Genomic DNA, 25,756 nt, shown 5'->3' with positions numbered 1-25,756 from the left:
GTATCGACGCGCTCTTTTTTCGACCGGCTGAGGTGCTAAGGGCAGGCTAATTATTATTTGGGTATCAGAGCGAGGATTTTAGTACAGCTGCTACCTGTATAAATATTTATTATTGAAACTTTGAACGCCAATTTTGATAGAATCCAATTTGGGTTGGCTAATTAAATTGGCTATAAATATTTAAACGGGTTATCCGACGATACCGTCGGCTAGGCAGGCAGACGTAGGTGTTAAGCAGTTACTGAACAAGTTTTTATTTATTTTTATTACAATAATAAAGTTATGTCGCATCTTAATATTTTGTTTTGGGGTTCTTGTAGAAAAGTTTCTCTGATTAATAGCTATACTCATTGTTAATAGGTATCTATCTATTGTTATTTAAAACTATATAAGCTGAGTATACTTAAGACTTGATGTCTTGTTAAGGATTCTTCTTGCGTGATGCCAACAATTTTTCCAGCCATTTATTTTATTTACCAACATTCGACGGAACCCAGTTAAAATACAGCTTTCAATTGAATTATTTCTTATTAGGTCGTAATGAATACTGAAGCTATTGATAATGTAATAAAATAGTTTGAAATGTATCGAAGTGGGTGATTAACAGTTAGCTTCCTACCTATTTTAGCTCCTTAATAGCTACTGTCGTGAATTTTCAACATGAGTAGGAAGAAGTACTGTCAATGATGGTTTCTCTGACAGGCAAGTTGGCTCTAGTAATGCAGTATCGTGAGGTCCGTTTGACCAATTTGACATAGATATGTTTTGCGTTACCTTTGTGATTGGATAAATTACTAAATGAGCCAATCACAAGCAAGGCTGTAACGTCAAATAGACCTCTTCGATACAGCAGCTATAGTACGGTAGTACAATTACTTATTCTGTGGCTATAGGTACAGTCGAACAAATTGAATCATGACCCAGGAACCTTTGTACTACTAATGTCATGTTGACATCTCAAACTTTTATCAAGGAAATGAATAGTGAAATTGATTATTAAAAGGTGCCAACCGGGTTCACAGAATAAATAACAAATAGTCCTGGGTCATGATTCAATTTGTTTAACCGTACATAATGTAAAACTAAAAAACTAATGTAAAGCTACTACTAGTTACTAGTGTAACGTGAGTTATCCGGGTCATTATATTTAATATAATGTAAAGCTCCTTTTGCACGTGGAATCTAATCCAGGGAAAGTGCAAAATTCATATAGAAAGTAGCTACCTATTGCCTGGGATCACTTCTACGGACATTTCGTTTATCGCTATTTCATGAAAACCATTTCGTCTTTTATATTATTTAGCCTATACCTATTAAGTTGAGTTCCACTGCTGGGTAAAAGCCTGCCCTGTTTTCCCACTCTTTTTTATGGCATAGGGAGGGAGCAAACGAGCAAACGGGTCGCCTGATGGTAATCAATTACCGTTGCCCATGGACACCCGTAACACTAAAAGAGTCACACGTGCGTTGCCGGCCTTTTAGATTGTCTCTACTTTTGTGGCACATGGGCTACCACGGGATCCACTATTAATTTAATTTAGCTAAGATGTAACGTTAGCGGCCATTTTTCCATACAAAATATGTACAAACATTCTGGACCGTTCTCACCCTGGTTTTTGCCTCACATCAATGGTTTTTCAAATACAGTCAACGTCATCGGTATCTGTGTCTGGCTATTTTGCTTTTTTGATATATTTTTTATAGAACGAATGAAACAAATAAATAAAACTTTTATTCGTGACAACGTGAAACAAAATAAAAACAAGATTAAAATAAAGCATGCATTGCTATGCTATGCCTTAACAAAAGTATAGGATATCAAAATGACATTAGTAGCAAAAAGGTTTTACCCTCACCCTGGTACATGATTCAGTTGGTTTGACTATAGGTACGTACACCCATAGGCTTCCATTAGGTCAATTCCCAGGGTAGACAGTTGCTAGTTGACACCACCATCAACTTGAAACTGGTTAGGAGGGATAAGCAGTTTGGATGACAAAGAAAGTAGGGCAAATCTTGGTTTATCGGCAGCCGCCATTGTTGATGCTTGCAATCAGGTTGGCAGCGATCTAATTACTGGCATTTCACTATTGTGAGCTGAGCGTAATATTACAACGCAGTATCACCGATTTACCAAGTATCACCAATATGCCAAGGTTTGCCTTAGGTTCAGTTAGCAAAAAGTGCAGTTAGTAAAAAGCTCGAGTTCAAAATGTTTTATTAATAAAATATATTATTTTTCATAATCAGATTTCAATACTCTCCAAGTCTCCAGGAGGTGCGCCAATGTTCATATAAAATTGCAAATTCGATTATTGAAACTTCAAATACAATTTTACATCCTAATGATCATTACACATTTTTATTTTAGATAATAATCATTGAAACTCCGAATTTATTATATTCATAATATCATTCAATCATTATTTAACCTATCGATTTCAGGCAATAACATTTGGTATAATCTCCCCACATAAATGTAAGTAAATTCAAAATAAGAAAACTAGAAAAAAGTAAAAAGCCAGAAAAGCCAGTTAGGATAGAATTGTGACCTTCACAAAATATAATTGCTGCCAAAAAATGGGTTAGGTTAGGTTAGAACTGCGACCCTCACGGAACCAAATCTTGCCGGAAAAGTGGGTTAGGTTAGGTTATAACTGCGACCCTATGAGTGAAAAATTACATTATGAGTAAAAAAAATCGAAATATGTGTCATTATAAACAATGTAGGTAGTAGTAAAAATAATTATTTTAAAAATATATAGGTAACGAACAATTTTCCGAAAAATGATGATTATGATTAGGTACAAAGCGGTTTTATTTTAAATAATCGAATAAAAAATTGTATATGAGCCAATATGGACCCGTCTCCAGGTAACGAGTATAAAATAAGCTCGTTGAGTTCTCCACAACATTGTTGCTGATCTGATGAGGTTCAATTCAGTATTTATGGCATTGTATAAATAAAACTCGTTTCGATAACGATAGCTACATACGTATTATTATTTGTTTGTTTTGCAAATTCTGTATTCAGATTTTATTACACAAGATCAATTAGTCTGATATATTCATGTTTTTGTGATATTCAGCACACTTTACGTACCTTGTGCCGTGGCGTCATTCAATATTTTAGGCATTAGTATTTTAAATGGACTTTCGGGGGAGTGTAGTATGGCAACTGGCCATTTTAGTGTTTAGCTGTAGTTTACTGCAACATACACGCTTATCTATCAGCGTTAATCCAACTGTAGGTATATAACTAACATACACCGTTGATTTAATGATTCTTATTACGCACACCAACAACAGGCGTCTTATTGACCGCCACGTTAATTCATATAATATTACAATCACGAGTAGGGGATTAATTTTTACTTATCTTTACCTGATATCCAGATTTCATTTTGAGTATCTCTCTTCACATAGGTGTAGGTATCTATATTTAAATCATACTTGAAATTCCAGTTAAACAAAGTATTATTGCGTAACAATCACTTGCTTTAAGAATAGCCTAACTTAGAAAAGTTAAAGAACTCCCGACATTGTCACTAGGTACTACTAGTTTTGTCGGGAACTTGGAAGTGTCAAAGTTCAATATCTCTAAAACAGCTGATCCATTTTTGACCAAAGTTAACTAAGAACCATCGAAAATTCACTGAAACTTAAATTCGCTTTCACATAAAAAAACCGCATCGAAATCGGTCCATCTCTTTGAGAGCTATGATGCATGCCACAGGCAGACAGGCATTGGCATCAAACTTATAATAACACCCCACTTTTGCATCGGGGGTTAAAAAGGCAATTGTTAAAACACTTCAAGCTGTCGCAAATTAATCACACAAATAACCAATGGGATTCTCATCTTAGTTCTACAGGGTGCTTCCTTTGTTACATTGGTTGTCACAGGATCCCCAGGATCCCATGTCGTTTATAGATCAGTAAGACAATTGAGACGCCGCGGAGAACCTCTGCCATTGGTCGGCGGGAGAGGGCGGGGCCTCGCGCACGCCTCCACAACATCCGACTCCTAGATTAATGTCTCGTTAGGGACATCCAATTTTCTCTGACGGTGTCAAAACGCCGAAGTTTACTGATTAGTAGATACGTATTAGTGCAGCTTACACGCTGTCTTTAACAATGGGCTGTAATTAGTGCTAAGTTTTCAACGAAGTGATTTTAAAAAGTCTGTTTGGTAAATTGAGTATGGAGTACCAAGTTAAAGTGAAACTATACCTTTTGACGAGCAAAAATTACGGGTCATTTTTCATGCAACTTTGTATGTGAAGTGAACTGTTACTTTTGCTGGTCAGTGTATTAAACTTATCTACCTACTTAAGGTCCCTTAAGAGATGTAATTTTGTTTTATTTTGTGTTATTTAGGGTGTTAAAAAAATAACTAAATGAAACATCTACCTACGTAAAATTATCTTATATACGTATAGGTAATTTAACACCTCGTATAGCGTGAGGGACCACAATAGAAAAATCAATCTCCAGGTGGATGAAACTTAGGTATGATATCTGTAGATTTAAGTACCTAACTATAGATATTTAGGTAAACCCAACCCTCTATTCAGAAAGGTTAGGTAGAGTAATCGCAATGTACAAGTGAATGGTGACGTGAAAATGATCATGAAACACTCTCGTATTAATAGAGCTTTTTAATTATTTATTTATTGACCTGAACAGGTACATCACAGTCAGAATTTTGAAGCCCCTAAAGTCTGAGGACCAGTATGTTTGCCCACCAATTTCTCGAGCCCTGTCCCAATACAATTGTATTTGTCAATGATAAATGGTCGCGGCGCTTTTCATCTCCTGTAGTCAAAGGTGCCGACGCCCGCGACCGCTGCTTGATTCAAAACCATATTCTCTTCACTCTAGAGTCAAATGTTCGTCGCACATTTATAATTACAACACAGGACTAAATGATATGGTACTAATCAAGCCCAGGAATAAACGCGGATAATGCGGTTTAATATCGTTTGAAAGGAGCCTTTCGGCGGGTAGTCGTATTCACTCATAATGAGTTTATTCAAGGTTTTAATCGAATGAATCGTGGTAAGCAAATAGTATTTGAGAGATACCAAGTCGTGGGCCCGGCTTCAACTCAGTGGGGGCTCCACTAGCAATTCGTTTTCAATTTTGTGGGGCGAATGCCTCAACAATAGCATTAGCTGTGTAAAAAACTAATATCACTGATGTGCATATACGATCTTCGGTTCTCAGAAATATAATTACAATATCTACGTGTTAAGTATGTAAATAAATAGTACCTACAATACAACTAATACAGTTGTATTACACTAATACTAATACAGTTGTATTGTAGGTATGTACCTACTTCATTCCTATCAGGCTTGAACTGAATAGAACTGGTCGCTCACGGAATAGCGACAGTAGGTACCTTAAAGATTTAACAATCTAATGACAAATAATAATCATCTAATGACATACAATCCTAGAAAACCAAAAATAGTCTATACTGACTGACTTTTTGAGAGATATGTAGCCCTATGTAGTTTCCTATGTACCGTTAGTAATAAAAAATTGATCAAACTCTTACATGGACATTTCTATTTAATGTTGTACTCAGAGTTTATCTCTCCGATTTCAACGAAATTTGGGAGGTAGACTCAGTATATGATTCCGATCTGTAAGAACAGGATCTCCAGCTGTGTATGTGTGGGGGTAGGTACAATTTTAAATATAAATACCCACCAGACAAAAATCTATATTTGACAATTATAGGTAGTCATTAGTCAGTTTATGGAAAACTGTCGCTTTAGGTATAGTATTTAAATTTTATATTTAAAGTAATGCCTATTGTCCTATTACCTAGTGATACCTACCTAATGTTCAAAAAATAGAATTAAAAATAATCGCCACATTCTCTCCATAAAATTACTTTCAGATTAAAATTATTAACAGAGTATAACGGTATGTTTTGCTTGTGTAAATTATCCTAGTAGTCCTACTTAAGATTTTCCTTGGTAATAATTATACGTTATTGAATAACATTACCTGTCTGAACAGTCAAGACAAGATCTTTATTACACACAAATGCCGTTCAATGAGCATGAGCAGCTACACCAGTGAGGCTAGCTCTTTGATCTCTTAATGTGGAACAGCTAAGAAAACTGTATTTCTAAAGTAATTTCTTACCCAACTCACGACTTTGACACATGTTCAACAATACGAAATCCATAATCGCGTTGTAAACGACATTTGCGGGTGTTGCAACAATAAATAATTTCGTGTTGAGGTACTGCCATTTCTCTGCCAGAGATAGACGTGTTAGACATTAAACATTACGAGAGTTAATGCATTTAAAATCAATGCAGGAATTGTTGTGGCACAATGGCCGGGTTAGGAGGTGTGCCGCGGAAAACGTCTTCGATTCGGCACGCTCCGACCGTCGCCGTGACAACGCCACAAAGCGCACGCACTGTTAGATAAAAGATTAACGACGCAGGACCACCTCGTGTGAGCGCCACTCATTTGTTTCAATAAACTTTCACCTCACGCACGCTCGGTACAACAGTTACACAAAACAATATGGCGAAACCCGTACGTTTAATTGCAAAGATTGATTAGAAGGTGTGGTAATAATAACTAAGGCCTGGGCCTTGTTCTAACGTTAATATAGATTACACAAGTTTAAATGTGGCTTAAATATTATTACATCGCTATACATTAAAGTACTTTCTTATCCTCGCCTATTATTTGCACTTACATAGCTACCTACTACCTACCTACTGATTCTTTTCTATTTGACAGATAGACTGACACTCGAAAATGTTCATTGTATGTCCTACTCTGTCTGTGGCTGCTACTCGCACCGTTGGCGGTGAGCCGGCTGGTACGATAATTTACCGTACATACATTATGGCAACTAATTAGGTACTATATTCATACTTACATATTTAGTGGAAAAATACTTTAATTAAAAAAAGTATAGAAGTTGAGTCACGAGAAGACTGTCTCCATAGAAAAATATTTATATTTTATTATCGATATTCAGAGTTTTTCTATCTGTATCGTAACCTAGGTTAATTTATTGTACACGATTTTCTAAACACCATGTAGGTAAAGCGTCTATGAAACGCGAGTATCCGAATCGTAACTACATATTATAGTCTGTGGCAGTGCTAAAAAAATCGAATTTTAAAAATAAGTAGGTTACCTACTCAATTTTCGATCTGATAACAGTAAGACAGCGCATTTGCGCAAGCTTGTTCAAAGTGTAAGGAGTATAGTAGGCGCAATGATATTTTCAAGCATCAAAGAAGAAACAATAACATGTTGTTCTTGATATGGAAATGTAAAGTTGGAGCTAAATTTATGGCTTGCATTAAAGTTGGAGGCACAATGGTCGGTGCGGTCGCGGGCAATGCGGGTGCGCTCCTTGCACTTTACTGCGACCAATTACTGTTTATAGCTATTTTTACAACCCCCGCTCGCGTATTTAGTAAACATTGTCTCATTTTTTCAAAAGAGGAGAGACTGGTTTGCTTTTATAGGTAGTATTTTACGATGTTTTTGGATTCCTTTCAGATTTTTTAATGATTAATTTAAAAAATTCGAGTGTTCTGAATAGGACTCATAATAAAAATAATGGTATGGATGGACACATTTTGGTGTAGGTACATAATTGCAATGGTAGTAATTGCTAAACGAAAATTTATCATAGTGTCTTTGAAACGATACTGGCTTCATCATTATTTCGTTACACAGTACCTAATGAATTTTTATTTACGTTCGGTTCCCAAAGTTATGTATTCATTTTTATACTATTTATTACATAGAAAAGAGGTTACTTATGATAGCGCTAAACAAATTGCCGGCCAAGTTATGCTAGTTAGGTAAAATAAACTAACTATACCACGTTCGCCTCTTATTTTGATTCAGATTACCCTAAGCTTTTGACAACTCATAGGTACTTAGGTATGTTATACAGTTCAACGACAGAAAACAGTAAATAAAAATTAAATTTAAAAAGACCGCAATATTTGCATTAATTTTCATTTGCGTAGGTTTTCAAAGTTCTTTTAAAGTAAAGGATCGATTGAAATTCTGCTGCTAAGGTACGAGTAGGTGCTGAGTAGTTACTTTAGTCTCTGCATATCAGGACTAAAGCTCCTTTTTATTCTGTAGGGATTAATTTTTTTTTTTAATTTACTTTGGAAACCCCCAATCAGCCAACACGGTGTTTGTGAACGGAGGATTTTTAGGGCGTAGAAAAAACCTCAAAATTACAACTGTGCAAAAATATTTAAAAAAAAACACGATTTAATTTTATTAGTTTTAAAATAGTTTTCAATTTTGAAACTGTTGGCTAAAATATGCAAGCATTTAAAGCGTCACTTCATAAAAAATACAAGAAAAGAAAAAACCGCGAAGCAATTTTTTTTACTATTTGAATCCATTAGTCGAGCATCTCGTGTCATTATGGCTTGCTTTAGTCCCTTGTTGAACAATCTACTATTAAGTACCTCAATTTTTTATCACGTCAGCAGGTAAGTACCTTTTGAAATAATTTCAGATAAGTAAATATAGACACAATTCTTTAAACAATACTCAATTCAATGCTGTATTTTCGATACTAAGGGGCTGTTTCACCACCCATTGATTAATTTTATTTGACATTTAAACGTGATGCCGTCTCCGTCTATTCGAACAAAACAAATAAATTTAAACAATGGATGGTGAAACAGGGGGTAATAGAGGCTCAATTCACTCAAATTGAATAAGGCATGTTAATCGTTACGGATCCTATCGCATAATAACTCTACAAATATTTCAGTACGTATTTTATGCAATGATTTTTATTTTATTGTCATTCTGTCAATACTTTCTGTCTTCAATAAACTTGCGGTTTCTCACATTTACACGAGAAAACATATAAAGGGACTTCTGTCAAGTATGCAGGTAGGCAGGCTGGTACTTTAAGTGTTACAAATGTTTTTAATGTTTCACGTTTTGTAGTAATCAACAGACACGCACTCTCACACGCAGCTCGTTTAAACCTTAATAATAAATTCAGATACAAAAACCAACATGGTAAGTTTTACTTAATTACAGCTGTCAGATGAACAGTAAAACGCCGTAAACCGTGTTTTGGATGGGAATATGGGAGTGAGTCAGCCCTGTAATTAGGGCGCGCATCCCACCGCCGCCAAATGGTCTGCCGGCAATCAATTAAAACAATATTTGAAATAGTGCCTTAAAAAAAGTTAAAAGGAAGTGCTTGAGCTATAAACGTTTTGTGTGATGCCGATAGGATCGGGCCCTCGTCCCGCGCGAGTGGTCCCGCGCTGCGCTGCGCCGGCGCGTCTGCGCGCGCTACAAAGAGCGCGTTGCGATGAGTTATGACCGGCCCGCGTTACCGTCAAAGCCTCCTTGTTTGTGAGAGCCGAAAGTAATTAACTTCAACTTAGTTCAGATTACGACTTTTAACTCTCCGCAAGTGATCATTTTTGAATACTTTTAGTGTATTTGGTTCGTAGCGCGTAATATACACTGACAGGGCCTACGGCGTAGCGTAGGCCGTAGCGCTGGCGTGGCAGCATTCATCGCTCTCTAAGTTCCAATTACCAACATTATTCCCTATATCAACATTAACATTATTCTTTCTTTTTTTTGGCCTTTGCTCTCCTCTGTATGTATTTGTATTTCTTGTTATTATATTTTTTGTGCAATAAAGAGTTTACGTAGATACATACATTAGTTTTGTTATTAACAGCGAATAAATATGCAATATTTTGTTATTAATCGACTTCAAAAAGAAGAAGGTTAATAAAATTGGTGTTGTTTTTAACCAACTTAAATAGGAGGAGGTTGTTAATTCGGTTGTTTTTTATTGTTAACTAAGAATATTGTCATTTATGAACTGATTTAAAAAGCTTTATTTTTGGTGAATGAAAATACTTCCAATTAGGTCTCACTGTCACCAAGTCAAGATTTGATGAGTGAATCCTTTGGGGATCGAGGTAACTCTTCTAGAGTTGTAGGGGCACCTATGGTGTTTTCATAACATCCACTAAGTAAGTAAGTACACGCAAATCAAAAACAATTATATCTACTGTTGAAAAAAAACATCACTACAATGGATTAGTACAAAGCTTTTATTACACTTAATTACAATATGTATCTTATAAAAACCTACATCCGATATTCAATATTCTTGCACCCGCTCTCCGCTTTTACCTCGCGCCGCGTGTAAAAGGCACCATTCAAACTGCTAATCGAGTTTGTCGGCCGATGGTATCTCTGAACGCGCGTTAATAATACTAACGCCTCTGCCTCCTCGGCCCATCACATGTATGATAGGTGTGATGTGATAGATATGATGCACTGCAGAATTCTGATGACCTTCATGGACGCACCTTGCCTTATGAAGCGTAGGTTTTACCTGTGATCCTAATTAGTAATACTAAACCTCTGGCGCCTCGGGCCATCGCAATTTATGATATTATGATAGGTGTGTTAGAAATGGTGTGATAGGTATGGTATATCTACTGTAAAAGTTTTAATGAGCTGAACCAAATTACGTTACCACACCTTACGTAAGAAGGTTTTATTTACAATTCTAGTTAATAATACCATCGACTCTAACCGGGCTGTCACATGTACTATATAGATATATGTATTGTAGTATGATCTGGATGATTAAAATCCTTGCTACACGAACATTCTTGCTATTAGAAGACCTAGGTTTTACCTACAATTCTAGTTACCTCTAACCTCCCGCCTGTTACCTCTGCTTCCTAGTCTATCATAAGTTATGAGTTATAAGATGATGTTAGATATAATGTTGTGTCCACGAAGGTACTAACTTAGGTACCTTACAAGGTGTTGGTTTACCGGCAAATCCAAAACAGCCTAAGAACGATGTGAATCGGGTGACGTGAAGGAGTTTTAGGTTCATAGTGTAATATGGTAAATGGGTTGAAAACTTTATACTGAAATTATTCAGCACACAAAGGTTTTATTAGACAGTCATGTCTAAAAAAACCTTTAACTGAACCATGTCAGTCAATTATTAATTTGTATCATCATGCATACTCGTATTTTGTCCACATTAGGTACCCTAGTCTTATCTGAGAGTTATTCAATGTACAATTAATAAAATTTGGCGACAAAGACTCAAAATCCAAAAAAATAAAATTTTTGCTTAGAGTATATTCTGATCTGAATTCAACAGGTTTTTTTACTCGACTGTTCTGTTCAAAAATATTATGTCAAATTCAAATTGTTTATTACATAAATATAGTGTTGCTTAAGATTAAGTTATTACAATCAACAAAAACCGACCACCGCTTGACATTATTAAATAGGAAAAAGCTTTTATCTCTGTCCCCTGCACTAGGCTAGGCCTGTGTCGTTGTTTGACGCTAACATTATGAAATTCGGATCTTGGATTACCTGTCGCTAAAGTAATATATGACTTATACTTCTTTATGTATTTATGACTTCTCATGGACAGATATAGACGACTTTGAGTAACGAGTTGATACTAAATTATTTAAAGATTGCCAATCAGAAATATATCATATTGTTTAGATTCGCCGAAAACAATGCTTCGAGTAGGTACAAGATACCTTGTGTACTGTGCCACAAAAGAGTCCATTTGCTTTGAATGTAAAATAATAGCTATTGTTCTAGGAACCCCAATAAATAATAGCGGGAAGCTATTTGCGCTTATCGAAGGTATATCGTTGAATATTAATCATAACAATGAAGAAATATTTAACCTAAATAGATGTAGCAGAAAATAAAGGTCATTTGTATGTCAAAAGATTGTACCTACACTTTTCACATATGGAAGATCTCATAATTATTATATGTACCTGCATTACTTACAAATTTTCAAATAGAATCGCAAACAAGCAAATGGATCACCATCACCGGGTGGTGATGATCCATTGTGGTGGTGGTGGACATCCGCAACATCAGAGGATTACAGATTCGTTACCAGCTAAAAATCAAATATAGAATACTTAGCATAAGTGCCAGTAATTTCATTGGCTCTCAAACTCTTTAAGCAGGAATTATAATAATACAACAGCACAAGCATTGCTGCGTACCGACAGGAATTGTTTTGGTGTTTGAATGATTTGAGAGAGAGAGAGAGAGAAACATTTATTTACACATATTCGATACACATAAAAATACATTAGATGGAAAGAATAAAAATAACATCGAATAGTATAAAGTGGGTCATACTCAGCATAATGATACGGCAAACCGCAACGCTGTTGCGCTGGTGTCACTGTTTTCAAAATCCCTTTTGTAGGCGGTAATTATTTTTGATCATATAAAGTTCCATTTACAAAAAATGCCTGGGGTTTAATAATACCACACAATTCTATTACCAGATTGAACACACTCAATAAAACACGTTCGAAACGTTTGTTGTAAGTACGTCTAAAAGTATCACAATTCAATATGAGAAAAACTTATTATTCTCGTTATGTGTGGCATCATATAACAACTGGCAACCCTTGGCGGAAAATTTGAAAGAATATTGAAATTTCAATTGTTTCCATTATTCTTTCAACTTTCCTGTTATTGTTGGGGTTGCGAAGGAAAATAATGGATAGACTGTGTTTCTGCTTATTATTCATTGTCCCGAAGGGTGCCCGAGAGCTTTCCATGCTCCGTGATTCGGCTCATTTTTTACAGCAACAATACAAGTAGCGCCTCTGGAAATATTGAGCTTGAGGAAAGTTATTTTTTGACACGATAATACGCAAAAGCTCTCCGAATAAAAAATATTTCCTTTGTGTTATAGATTGTGCTACAGGAAAAACGAACCTGCTACCGAAATACTTTCTTTCTCTTTAATAAAACTAGTCAAGTGAAGAGAGACGGACTACTCCTATTCAATACATGAAAGGCTTTAATGAACCTCGCCATATTTTAAATCAAACATCCAATTCAATTCGAACCAAATCGATCTGCTACGCTCATAATCAAAACTTTGTGATGCAACAAAAAACTAATTGACAACAATCAACAACGTTGCAACAAAAAACAATATTTTCTATCATTGTCATTAATAATGGTTGGAAAAAAGTCATTCACACCTTTGGACCGCTAACATGACAAATGCGGCGGAGGCGGCGGCACAAAGCCGCGTGCGCGCGCGCCGCAGGGCGTCCCAGCCTAAATATTAATTATCTACAACACAACGAACACCTTTTAAAAGATTATCGCGAGTTTATGTAGCGTAATGTACGTACATCGCGATAGCGCCGCTGCCGGACGCGGGGGGTTTGCTCGTCTTCTGGTGATGCCGCGGTGCGCCTTAAACGTTTTATTTTGCAGATTTTCATTATATTTAAGAAATCGCTACATAGAAAAATTTAACCATATTTTATCCCTATCCTTACTACTGTTATAAATGCAAAAGTAACTTTGTCTATCTATCTGTCTGACGCTACCTCTTGACGCTTAAATTTACCCCGATTTAGATATAATTTGCTATTGAGATAGTTTGAGACCCTGGGAAGGACAAAGATATTTTAATTGATGAACCGGCACTAGTAAATCAGTATCATTAGGTATTTTGTATAAGCATCGTATCGAGTATCGAATGGTGGTCATTCGTCCAATGATATTTTCGTTGTACTCTTCAATTTGATACAAATTGATTTAGCAAACTCCAAATTACTTAGAGGTACTTTATATTCTTACCCACAAAATCCAAGTATCAGTCCACACTAGAGCGGCGTCCGTTTATGTAAAATAATGATATTTGAATGAGAAATCAATTAATCCATGCTATCCCTTAATTTCAAAAAGATTAGTAGACGTCACAGGTGACCGAAGAGCTGGCAGCTTCCTCGGACAAAGAATTAGCCTAGCTATTCAAAGAGGAAACGCTGCCAGCATCTTCGGGACCTTGCCTAAGGGGTACTCTTTATGTAATTTGTTTGAGTTTTATGTTCTATTTTTATTTTATGTAAGTTTTTTTTATTTTATGTAGGTACTTAAGTTTGCTAGTTATGTTTTGTATGAGGACAAATTTAAGTTATCCCTTATACCTTATTGTAATGGCAAACTTGTGAATTGATTTAGCAGACCTCAGCTTACTTGATATACAAAAACCGAGTATCAGTCCACAATAGAGCGTTCGTTAGTAACATGTAATGATATTTCAGCCGCACTCATTGACCTCGGCTGGCATTACGCATCATATGGACGTAGAATTAATTAGGTTTGCGGTATTAATTCATGCTATCCCTTAATACTTATAGTAATGGTATAGTTCTAAATTGATTTAGCAGACTCCAACTTACTTCATATTCTAGCAATCTCATCCATAAAAACCAAGTATCAGTCCACAACAGAGCGGTGTCCGTTAGTGTAATGTAATGATATTTCAGCCGCACTCATTGACCTCTATGCTAGACGCATCATTTGAATGTGGTATCAATTGTAATATAATTCATTCTCTGCTATCTCTTAATCCTTATTGTAATGGCAAACTTGTAAATTGATTTAGCAGACTCCAGCTTAGGCACTTGATAGACAAAACCGAATATCAGTTCACAACAGAACGGCCTCCGTTAGTGTAATGTAATGATATTTCAGCCGCACTCATTGACCTCGGCTGGCATTACGCATCATTTGGACGTGGAATTAATTAGGTTTGCGGTATAAATCGTGCCGCAGGCGACGGCGCCATGTGCTCGCGCTAGGCACAAAGAATTCCGTAACGGATAATACAGCGTTATTATGTATCTGTATCCGGTATGAACTTTACTAATAATACCTGCGTGTGAGTACTAAGAGGTATACCTTTTTATTAAGTATGTAGCATTTATAATACCTAGATATTAGTCAATGGCATTAGTACAAGTAGCAATTTTGTTACGATGCCAAGTGTTTCGCGGGCTTATTTAGAAAAGTATTTATAACCCAGAATAGACAAATAGAACAAACAAAGTAAACTTATACCAAGCCTATACTAAATATTTCCTTTTATAAATTATATTAAAACTCTTATCTTATGAATGTCTAGTTGCTATCCTTGGTCGATACGGAGGGACGTAAATTAAACTCATTAGATATTATAGCTCCGTGTTAGACGTAAGAGGGTCCTGAGGGCGTGATGCGTGGTACCATCACTCTACGTGCTAATTATTGAACTGTAATACATAGAACCAATACATAACTGACCCTTTTGTCATAACCTCCTAATGCCCAGAGTCCTCTTTAAAGGACTTATTGTAATTTGAACATCAAAAAGTTTGATGTTTATAAATCAAAAATATGACTTGGGCGTTAGGAGGTTAAAGCACTTATACCCCGACAGAGGCTGGTCGTAGCCATCGGTTGTGATGAGAATCGATATCTTATTCTAAGGGGCTGTTTCACCATCCATTGATTAGCGTTAACCGACGGTTAAATGTGATGCCGTCTCCGTCTATTCGAACAAAACAAATAGAGACGGCATCACACCTAACCGCCAGTTAACACTAATCAATGGATGGTGAAACAGCCCCTAAATCTTCATGACCACGTTATTGCGAAAATAGTATGTTTTTTTTCCTTAGTTTAACCTTTAATTCAATAAAAAGCGATATTTCAATTTTGTTTTTCTTGCTTGACAGTTCGCGTTATAAAAAATACATCTTAGCGGCGGATATGCCGTATTTACATAACCACCAATATTATAATAAAATACAAATCAAATATTATAATTCCCCGTCCAACGCTGAATGCAACCGGATCGACAACAGTCGCCGCCGACCACGTAAGCCTCGACAACTAGTCAAATAAATAACTTCCAACAACAAATAATTCTCATAACTAAACCAACGCGGTGCTTTCGGGACGGACCGAAACAAATCAAACATAAAATGCGACCAAGTAATAAGGTATTTAGGGACTAATGTCGTGTTTCACTAAATGGCGAGCGGACCAAAGTTTCTTTAAATCCCTACTAAGCGATACACATTTCCATCTGACGGCCGAAAGTCGATCCTTATGACGCTGGATAAGAATTACATTCGATCATCGCACTGAACACGTTAAGTTTTATGAGAACATTAAAGGTGGGAAATCCGAAAGGAGTGTTAAAACGCAAGCGAGCAGATGGCGGCGGCGGCCGCTGATACAAACTCAATTATTTACACTCAATAAAAAGGACATTATACGAGCATTAGAAAATAACCTGTAGTCGGAGAGCGCTCGAGACAGGCTGGCTGTTTACGAGATAAGAAATTACCTGGAGGAATAGCTATACCAGCCGGGCCGCCCGCCTACGTTTAAACACATGAGCTTAATACGTTTTTTAACGATTTAACTTAATATTGGAGAAAATAATTCCCGTGAGTTAATTAAGCGGCATTGTCGGCGGGAGGCTGTAAGTGTAAGCAAACCGGCGTATGCGCTGGCGAGTTTGACTCGCGCTAAACATGCCGTTCGTGACGACTGTAACCCACACACACCCTCACACTGCCTGTAGCGGAATACGTAAATACCATGGCCATAATAAACAAGCCCCTTGCCTGTTTTCGTGAACTTAAGACCTTCGCACATAAGGCTAGTCAAATCTTGGACACTGACCATTTTAATCTCTTTAGCGACTATCGCAATACATATTGGCAAGCGCTTGCCTTGTGTACGATCTTATTTATGTTTTAATAATACACTGCCAAAAGGCTATGAAAGTAACACACTTTGTATCTGCTAAGTGTAAAATTTGATATTCGTCACGTTATAAAATATCCGTATCCGATAGCGGCGAATTCTTCATTAGTTATTCCATTCCGAATTTGGTTAAGTAAAATGGCTCTCCTTCCTCATATTAAAAGCTAATATCAAAAAAAAGAATAAGAACAAAGCGGATTTAAAACTAATCTATTTATGACATGACTCACGTTTAACATAAAAAACAATCCATTCTCTACTAAAATATACTCAACATATGGATATTTCCTAGACTTACCGTGCTTAATCAGAAATAGCATTTATAGCATCCTTGATCCCGTCATGGCAAATATAACAAATGTTGCTTGAAAAAAACACAGGTAGACGCAAATATTTGTGAACAATTTGTAGAATTCACACTTAATAACGTTGATTTTTTTCAACGAATGTTTAGGAGCCGTTGGCGGCATCCTCAAAGGCCAAATCATTAGGGCGATATGACTATGAGTGAGGTGCTATGATTGCTTCTCTTCTCTGGGATACCGCAACAGGTGACAGCGACCTTCACAAAAAATGATAAGTAGGTAATCTAAAGTGGTTGTATTGTTTTTTTAACAGTATTTTACTTTTGTGGTATTTGAATGTTTCTATTTTTGTGTTAAGTACCTACCTACTAAAACAAATAATGCAAGGTAGCATTGAAAGGTAAGTTTTATTTCAAATTATTTTAAATATATCATCTAGTAAAATTTGATTTATTTTGTCTTATTTCTATTCAACAATATGCAATGAATGAAAATCGCAAAAAGCCATTCAATATTAGTTTGTGTTCCGACATTGATATTAAAAAATATTTTTTATTTACAATTATTCAGCCAGCATGAAGCGTATCATTTTAGTAAAAGCGCATAGACTGTGACAAACTGTCCACAATGCACTCGTAATTGTGATACAAAACATTGTAGTTGCATGCATTGTAAGGATAAAAACATTATTCAGATAGATTTGACACACTGAATTACAATTCTAATATCTACAACATAAGATTTGAAATACTTCGCTTATTTCAATATTTCCACCTTAAATCAATGTCCCGTAGTCTTCTGTTTCTTAAAAATACAAAGCCACTGCTTTTATTTTGTAACCAAGAACAGATTTGAAATTATAAATAGTTAGTTTTAAAATCATTCTGTTTACGGAAGAAATAAGTTCGATTCTTTTGTCAAAAATATCTACTAATTCTTACAGAAAACACTGTAAATTTTTTCTTTCTTGAGAAGAATGAACTTAAGGAAAAATGGATTTAAGTCTTAAACAATTGGGCTTTTAGATATTTATCGTTACACTAAAATGGTCAACCAACGTTTGATTAGGCCACATCTTAATGAATTAAAGTAACAAAACAGCCAATTTTGAGGTCATCTACCGCACATTGATGCCAAACCACACGTCGTGAGAAGCACTTACAATGTAGGTAGCGAAGCGATCTAACAATAATTTCAGATGCTTATAAGAAAGCAATTTGATATAAAATCCCATAAGCGTTGGTGATGGGGCTGGTTGGACAATGCGGCGTATTCGGCATACGAAGCATGAGGACGTCTTCCGTCCAATGTTAAGTTAATATCTCTAAATTACATAGTGGATGGATAAGCGACGCTTCTGTCTTCTTGTAGCGCGACCGATTGAATTTAATGGGCCTATTTGCGCAGACGCCGACAATTTAGCGCGACGTGGCCGGCGTACAGATGGATGGAGAGATAATGCCGTAACTAGCTATTACAGTATTAGGATGGATTACCTATGCCTGTGAGCAGTCGCGTTACCTGGGGTAATGCCAACTGTCATAACTATACTATAGTCGTATCAGTTGCATGTTTAGTGCAATTTGAGATGGAAATTGGTAGTGTGACACACGGATCTATGTTTAAATAGAAATCGACCTCGACCTATCTTCAGTTTGATACCTCACTCTCACACGTTGCCACATGGCAGTTGTCTCCGTTCAACAGAAGTGAGAATAGTGAATTGTCCGAATCGGAGTAGGTAAATTAAATAGGACACGTGCCGATGATGTATTCTAAAACTTACATACTTACCTTACTTGCTTTATCCTATTCAATGTAGGAACTATGCGTACAATTTGTGGTGTAATAGTAATTAAAAAAAAAATAAGTACCTATTTCACACTATTCTGAGGTATACTTATACCATAAATGTGACTTACAAACATGTAAACATGGCGCGCAGCGCGACGGCCCATAAGACGCGAACAACTGAGGGTAGTTAGCACCCCACACATTAGTTTCAGACGATTTACTGTTAAAGTGCTATAATCCGAACCCTGAAACTTAATAATGTTGCACTTTAATTTTAAGGACTTCCAAAAAAGAGAGTTCAAAAAGTTTCAGAAACTTCACAGCCAATTTTTATGATTCTTTTACTGCACTAATGAGAATTTTATTTAAAAATTAAGGACTATCTACTCGTAAGTAGGTTATTTCTTTCCATTTCATAAAGATGATGTTTATTATTTTATTATTTCCTGTCAAAAATGAGCTCAGCGTAATAAAATATAGTAGACAATAAACAGAAAAGAACAAAGCCGTGTACCTAATTTGTTTCATGTTTTACGCTTACTTTTTAATAGGTACTTATATGTATTAAAAGTAAATATTTTATGTAGGTAGGTACCTATTTATACTAAATATTGCCCATAGCAATACCTTCTACTTTTGTTTTATATCTACAGATCTATTCACAAGTTACGAATTGATTGAATGAAAATAATGACACTTAGACATTTTTGTAGGAAAATGACAGATTCAGGTCATTTTCATACTTGTGTCAAGTGTACAATACAATACACTACAATACAAAGACTCTTTATTGTACACCAGAAATAGTAAGCAATACAGAAAACAGATACACAGAGAAAAAAATACAAGCAATAGGCGGCCTTATCTCTTAAGAGCGATCTCTTCCAGGCAACCTTTTTTACAGAAAGAAGGAAGGACTAGTTTACAACAGGTGGTGCATCAAAAGCAGTTCAGAAAATTAAAAGTAACAGAAATACATCTACGAATACATACATTATTATATCGTACATATAATATACGTCTAAAATAAATATAGGCAGTGAGATAAACAGCAACAAATAAATAAATAAATTATCATAAAGCTAATAATAACAAGATGACAGATAGTGCTCCTTAAGCATAGATTTAAATAGTGACAAAGATTTTGCGCGTCGTAAGTCAATGGTGTATTCAAATAGGTGACACACACTTTTATGTAAAAAAAGACACTTTCATTCACTCATTCAATCCGTTCGTGCCCGCTCTTGTGAATCAACCTGTATGGTAGATACAAATATTATGGGTATGGGACCCGTACCAACATTACCAACTTTCATTATCTATGACCTCTCTTGTCAATTTCTTCGATCTCAGTTAAATGGTCTTATTTTGGGATTACCTTTCAGTAAGTAGGTATTTTTATGTAGTTTTATTTTGTCTAGTAATCTATTTCCGCCAAGTAGGGTTACCTAACCTAACCTAAGCATGCTGAGCTGATTAACACTGCCCGCAATTTGACAAGTTTGGATGTAGAATTATGGAATTAAAAAATTATAAAAAATATGACGTTCTAAAAATTAACCTTATATACGTGATGCCTATCCAATTTATTAAAAGTGTAAACAAACCGATTTCATCAAAATTATTGTTTAAACACCCACTGGATCGCATCAATAACACATATATAATTATCTATAATTCGTGTCTTTTAACTAGATGTCTAATCTCTTTTTTCACTAAAATTCACTTTATTTCAATATTTATTTTTCATTTGAAAAATCTTCGTCAAAATCTGACGTTATTTCTTGATTGAAACATGTGTACAATCTGTAGTAGCATAGACTACCGTAGAGATGATGAAAAATTTGACATTTTAAAAATCGATTAATGCGCGGACAGAAAGTCACGAGAAAAGACTTCACCAACATGTGAACGTCGAGGCAATCCAGCTTCTCGACAACACGGACTTAAAAAGACGACTCAAAAGAACTGAGCCTTTTTGAATTAGTGTAGTGCTAGAATGGTGACTAGTGAATAAAAATGTTTGCAGTGCACAAAAGAACACATGAACATAGTGTCTTCCCCTTAAGGAACTAAGAACTGCCAATGGACATTTTCTTAGATTAAATTCTGATTTGATAGTTTAAGTTAAAGATAAATTGCTTATTAGCCTAGATAGGTTAGATTGTAATGTAATAAAGCACCTTATAAGCGCTTTACAAATAATAAATAAAAAAAATGCGCGGACGAATAAGCGATTTTTGTTTACTTTCCTTTAAATTTAAAAATAGTTACTGCTTTAATAATTGAATAAACAGTCTTTGGAATTAAATCAAGTATTCATTTAATAAGTAATCGATTTACCGAACAGATTAATTATTTTGCAATAGGTTCTAGATTTTCACATCATTAAATGGTCGGGTTAATGGCGTCTTTGTTTACGCTTGTCATAAATTGGATTGGAATCCTACTATCCTACTAATATTATAAATGTGAAAGTTTGTGAGTGAGTGAGTGAGTGAGTGAGTGAGTATGTTTGTTACTTTTTCACGCTTAAACGGCTGGACGGATTTGGATGAAATTTGGCGGAAAGTTAGTTTATAACCTGGATTAAAACATAGGATACTTTTTATATCCGATATTCCCACGGGATAGGGATAAAATCTTGAAATTACAACCGCTAGGCTTAGAGTCATGAAATTTGGTGTGTAGGTAGTTGGACGTCTGGAATAAAACATAGGTGACTTTTTGACCCGATATTCCCACGGGATACCTAGGGATAAAATCTTGAAATAACAACCGCTGGGCTTTGAGCCATGAAATTTAGTATGTAGGTAGCTGGACCTCTGGAATAACACATAGGCTACTTTTTATTCCGATATTCCCACGGGATAGGGATAAAATCTTGAAATAACAACCGCTGGGCTTAGAGTCATGAAATTTGGTATGTAGGTAGTTGGACGTCAGGAATAACACATACGTGACTTTTTGACCCGATATTCCCACGGGATACCTAGGGATAAAATCTTGAAATAACAACCGCTGGGCTAAGAGCCATGAAATTTAGTATGTAGGTAGCTGGACTTTTAAAATAACACATAGGCTACTTTTCATCCCAATATTCTCACGGGATAGGGATAAAATCTCGAAATAATAACCGCTTGGCTTAGAGTCATGAAATTTGGTATATAGGTAGCTGGATCTCTGGAATAACACATAAGCGACTTTTGACCCGATATTCCCACGGAATATTTAGGGATAAAATCTCGAAATAACAACCACTGGGCCAGAAAAGAAATAGAGCCATGAAATTTGGTATGTAAGTAGCTGGACCCCATACATCCCAGTGCTGTATTATTATTATTTTGTAATGTTTTCTTTAATTGTATACTGTAGTTTTCAAGTTTTTTATTTGTAAATATTTTATTTTGAAAAAATGACTTTCTGACAACTTTCTTGCGGCGCATTCTTCTTGGCAATGATGGTCTTTCCGAAAGCGCTGGTAGTTTAAGAAATGAAGTGTAAAAGTGCCCATTGCGGCCTATTTACTGAATAAATGATTTGAATTTGAATTTGAATTGGGAAAACAATTGTAATTTCATTACTGGGTTTAGAGTCTTGAATTTTGTACAGTTATTCACAACACAACCTCAATGAAGACCACGATATAAATTTGGAAATTTCCAGGGAAATTTTGTAAAATCCCGAAAATTTCAATTGCAACTACCAGACCGAATAGTTTACGCGTGCGAAGCCGCGGGTAAAAGCTAGTACAATATAAATAAGAAATAAAATAACTTGAGTCTTACCCTAGTCGTTTACTGACCTTTTTATCGTAGATTTAGCCCGGACTTGCACATTTTAAATTACATTTGAAATTTTACCTAACCTCATGATGATGGGTAAAGTATGTAAAAATGCTTAATTTTAAGAAATTCATGTTGTGAAATGTGTATTTAGTAGGTAGAATAAACGGCTATTAATTGTGTTATTTTGAGTGTAAGTTGTAATATTTTTCTACTTTACCTAAATAAAACTCAAAATTACACACTTTCAGTTTCTAAGTAGGGGAGCTGATCGGAGGAACAGACGTACAAAAAACAATTTTGACCTATCGAATGCTTCCGGTTGTCAACCAACTAAACGACAGAGTATGTGATGTTAAAAGCAATACAGCAAGCTGTCTATCCTTCCTGACATTACCTTAATAGCAACAGCAGCTTATCTGTTTATGTAGTAACACGTCGTCGATCATCGGTGGCCGCGGGCGCCTCCTCCGTCTGGTACCTTAACATTTTACCAGGCCCTAGGCGCGAATGCGCTGCCTAGCAAAGCCTAGCCGTGAGGATAGAATTATGGCCATATTTTATTTCGCATTAAAGCTTAGGTAGGTAGTGTTTAAATCATTTATTAAAGCTTGTTACCCATGCAATCCTGGTCAGGTTTTTAGTTTTTTCGATTCTAGTCTTTTTTAGAGTTACAACTTTATAAGTAAAAAAACTACGACTCAGAAAGAACCTTGTAATAAGGTGTGATTCCTTTTTGAAATTTGTTATATTTTAATGTACTAATTTTACGATTTTTTTAGTTTTCTCAAGCCAATGGTTTAGTTTATAAGGAGGCTTAAAAGCGACAAACAAATCCCTAAATCGAAAAATTATGTAACAAACCTGTACTTACGTAACGTTTTTCAAAGACACCTGTTATATCCGAAGATAGGTATCCCCCACAATGAGTCTAGCTGAAAAAATAAAAATCATACCCGTTTTACTTACAGGGGATGCTTAGGTACCTTTGATTTTTTTTTAACTTCTCATACTCGTAAAGTTGTTATTTATGCTGTATATAGGCGATATAAAATTCCTTTTTATGCTCTAGAGCATAAAGTAAAATCTTTGTCTAAGGCCAAGGTATCTAGGTACAAGTAATCAGGAGTCACAGCCACAAACAAAAAAGTTTCTATTTTTATTTTATGTAAAACTAAAAATCAATCAAAAGAAATCAATAACTAAAAATTTATAATTATATAGCAATGCGTGTAAAATCAAAGTACGTAGTAAGTAAACATTGTGTCCACTCTTGCTATTTAATTTCCTCTCAATCGAAGTGAAAGCAGTGTAGAACTCGAGCATTAAACCCATTTTCCCCTCGACGTGTCTATCCACCCTCGCCGTACCGGCTCGGGAGGCTCTATGGGCGCCCCGAGGAACGATGCTCTTGTTGTACAATCTACAATTTTTCCAAGATTTAATTTTACAACTTTTTCCTTATGTTTATTATATACATGCAAAATCACAGCTTTCTGTCGCTAATCATCTCTAAGCTAACCCTACGGAAATCTAAAAACAGAATCCTTCTAATATCGGTACCTAGTTTTTTTGTTATCACTGTCGCTATTTCTTTCTTAGAGTCATGCACTAAGCACATTATGTAACCTTAGGGCTATAAGTAGGTATTTTTTTCCAATTGGAAGCAAAATAAAATTTCTAAGCTCAAAATTGAAAACCGTTTGAAAGTTTATTTTTATACAAAAAACGTGGATATTAAATTCAACAGATTAAAAGAAACTACTTAATTCTGAATTTTGGTAAAAAGAAAGACCTCACAAAATTAAACAAAGGAAAAAGAAAGACACTATGTAGATAAACCTTTTTTTATTTTGCCAAATACCTTATTGTTTCGCAAATACAACCGGTACCGGTAAGTAAAGTACCTACAATAAATATTTTAGTGATTTAGTGTGATATTTTGTTAGATCACCTGGCAGGTAAAAAGTCCCACCAAAATGATCTATCTCTTTTAAAATCTTATTTTTAGTTATAAATAATACCTTATTAAAATTTCAAGTTGTAAAGACTTTTGCATACAATAATATTTTTATCCTAAAGCAATTTTAGTCTCAAATTGTATAGTCTAAAATTTTAATTAGGTACCAAATTGCTAAATCCGTAATATTGTTAGATCTAATTATTATTTAGTCCAATATTCAATGTAAGTACTAAAATTAAAATACCGACAGTACCTACATATTTTTATTCCAATTAGACAAATTAGCTTTGATTCGCTGTTCTTATGTATAAGGAAAAAAAACAACAATGTGTACCATTTTTAACTTCTACTTAAAGGATTAAGCTTACATCAAGGTTTTTGAAGATAATAAATGTTTGATACTTGAATAGGCGGAACAGACGGGGGGGGGGGGCGGAGAATACCCAGGTAACATGATTGCTCAACTACCTATAGGTTACGTTGGGTTAGTATAGTGTCAAGGCGTGAAGCGCCTTAACTAGCCGGAATAGGACCTCCGTCTTTAACCCCATGTGAAGATTTTGTTTTCCAGACATAATCATGATTCGGAATAACAATTTTATACCATACAAATGTTATACTAAACAATTTTTCGACAAAAAATATTACGAAAAACAATTTCGACCAGTCGATTTAGACCCACATTTTTTTATGGTTTAAATGTTCAAAAAAGGTAGGTAACCCTTTCTTTTTTTTGTAATTTTTGAAAAAAATATGGTTTTTCCTGCTCAGAATCGAGAGCAAATTCGATTCCGATAGTTTAAAAAATTGTCCCAAAAAAAATTCAGTTTTGCGACGTTTTTTTCATAGATTCAGTATGGGCTGACAAACTGAGTCATAAAATTTTGTATGATAAACTGGGGCCATTTTTTTAAACAATAAATCGATTGTGCTCTTGATTTTGAGTTGGAAAACCATTTTTTTCCAAAATTTCAAAAAAAAAAAAGGGTAGGTACACTTTTTTTGAAAACGCTCAAATACCTGAATCGCTTAAACAACATTGCAAGATTAATTTAATGACAACGCGTATAGCACGAAGACAGATCGAGCATGCCTGAGCGCTAGTTATGTCATTACAAGCTCTAGTTACAACCGCAGTTCCCGCTAATAAGGATCATCTCCCATCATTTCAACTCTCTCTACCCAGCATCGATAAGCACCCACCTACCTACTTCTTTAATCATTGCAATTTCGAAACAAGCTCA

This window comes from Choristoneura fumiferana, chromosome 18, assembly GCF_025370935.1.
Source record: "Choristoneura fumiferana chromosome 18, NRCan_CFum_1, whole genome shotgun sequence".
Taxonomy (NCBI): Eukaryota; Metazoa; Arthropoda; class Insecta; order Lepidoptera; family Tortricidae; genus Choristoneura; species Choristoneura fumiferana.
Note: the sequence above shows the minus strand (reverse complement) of the source record.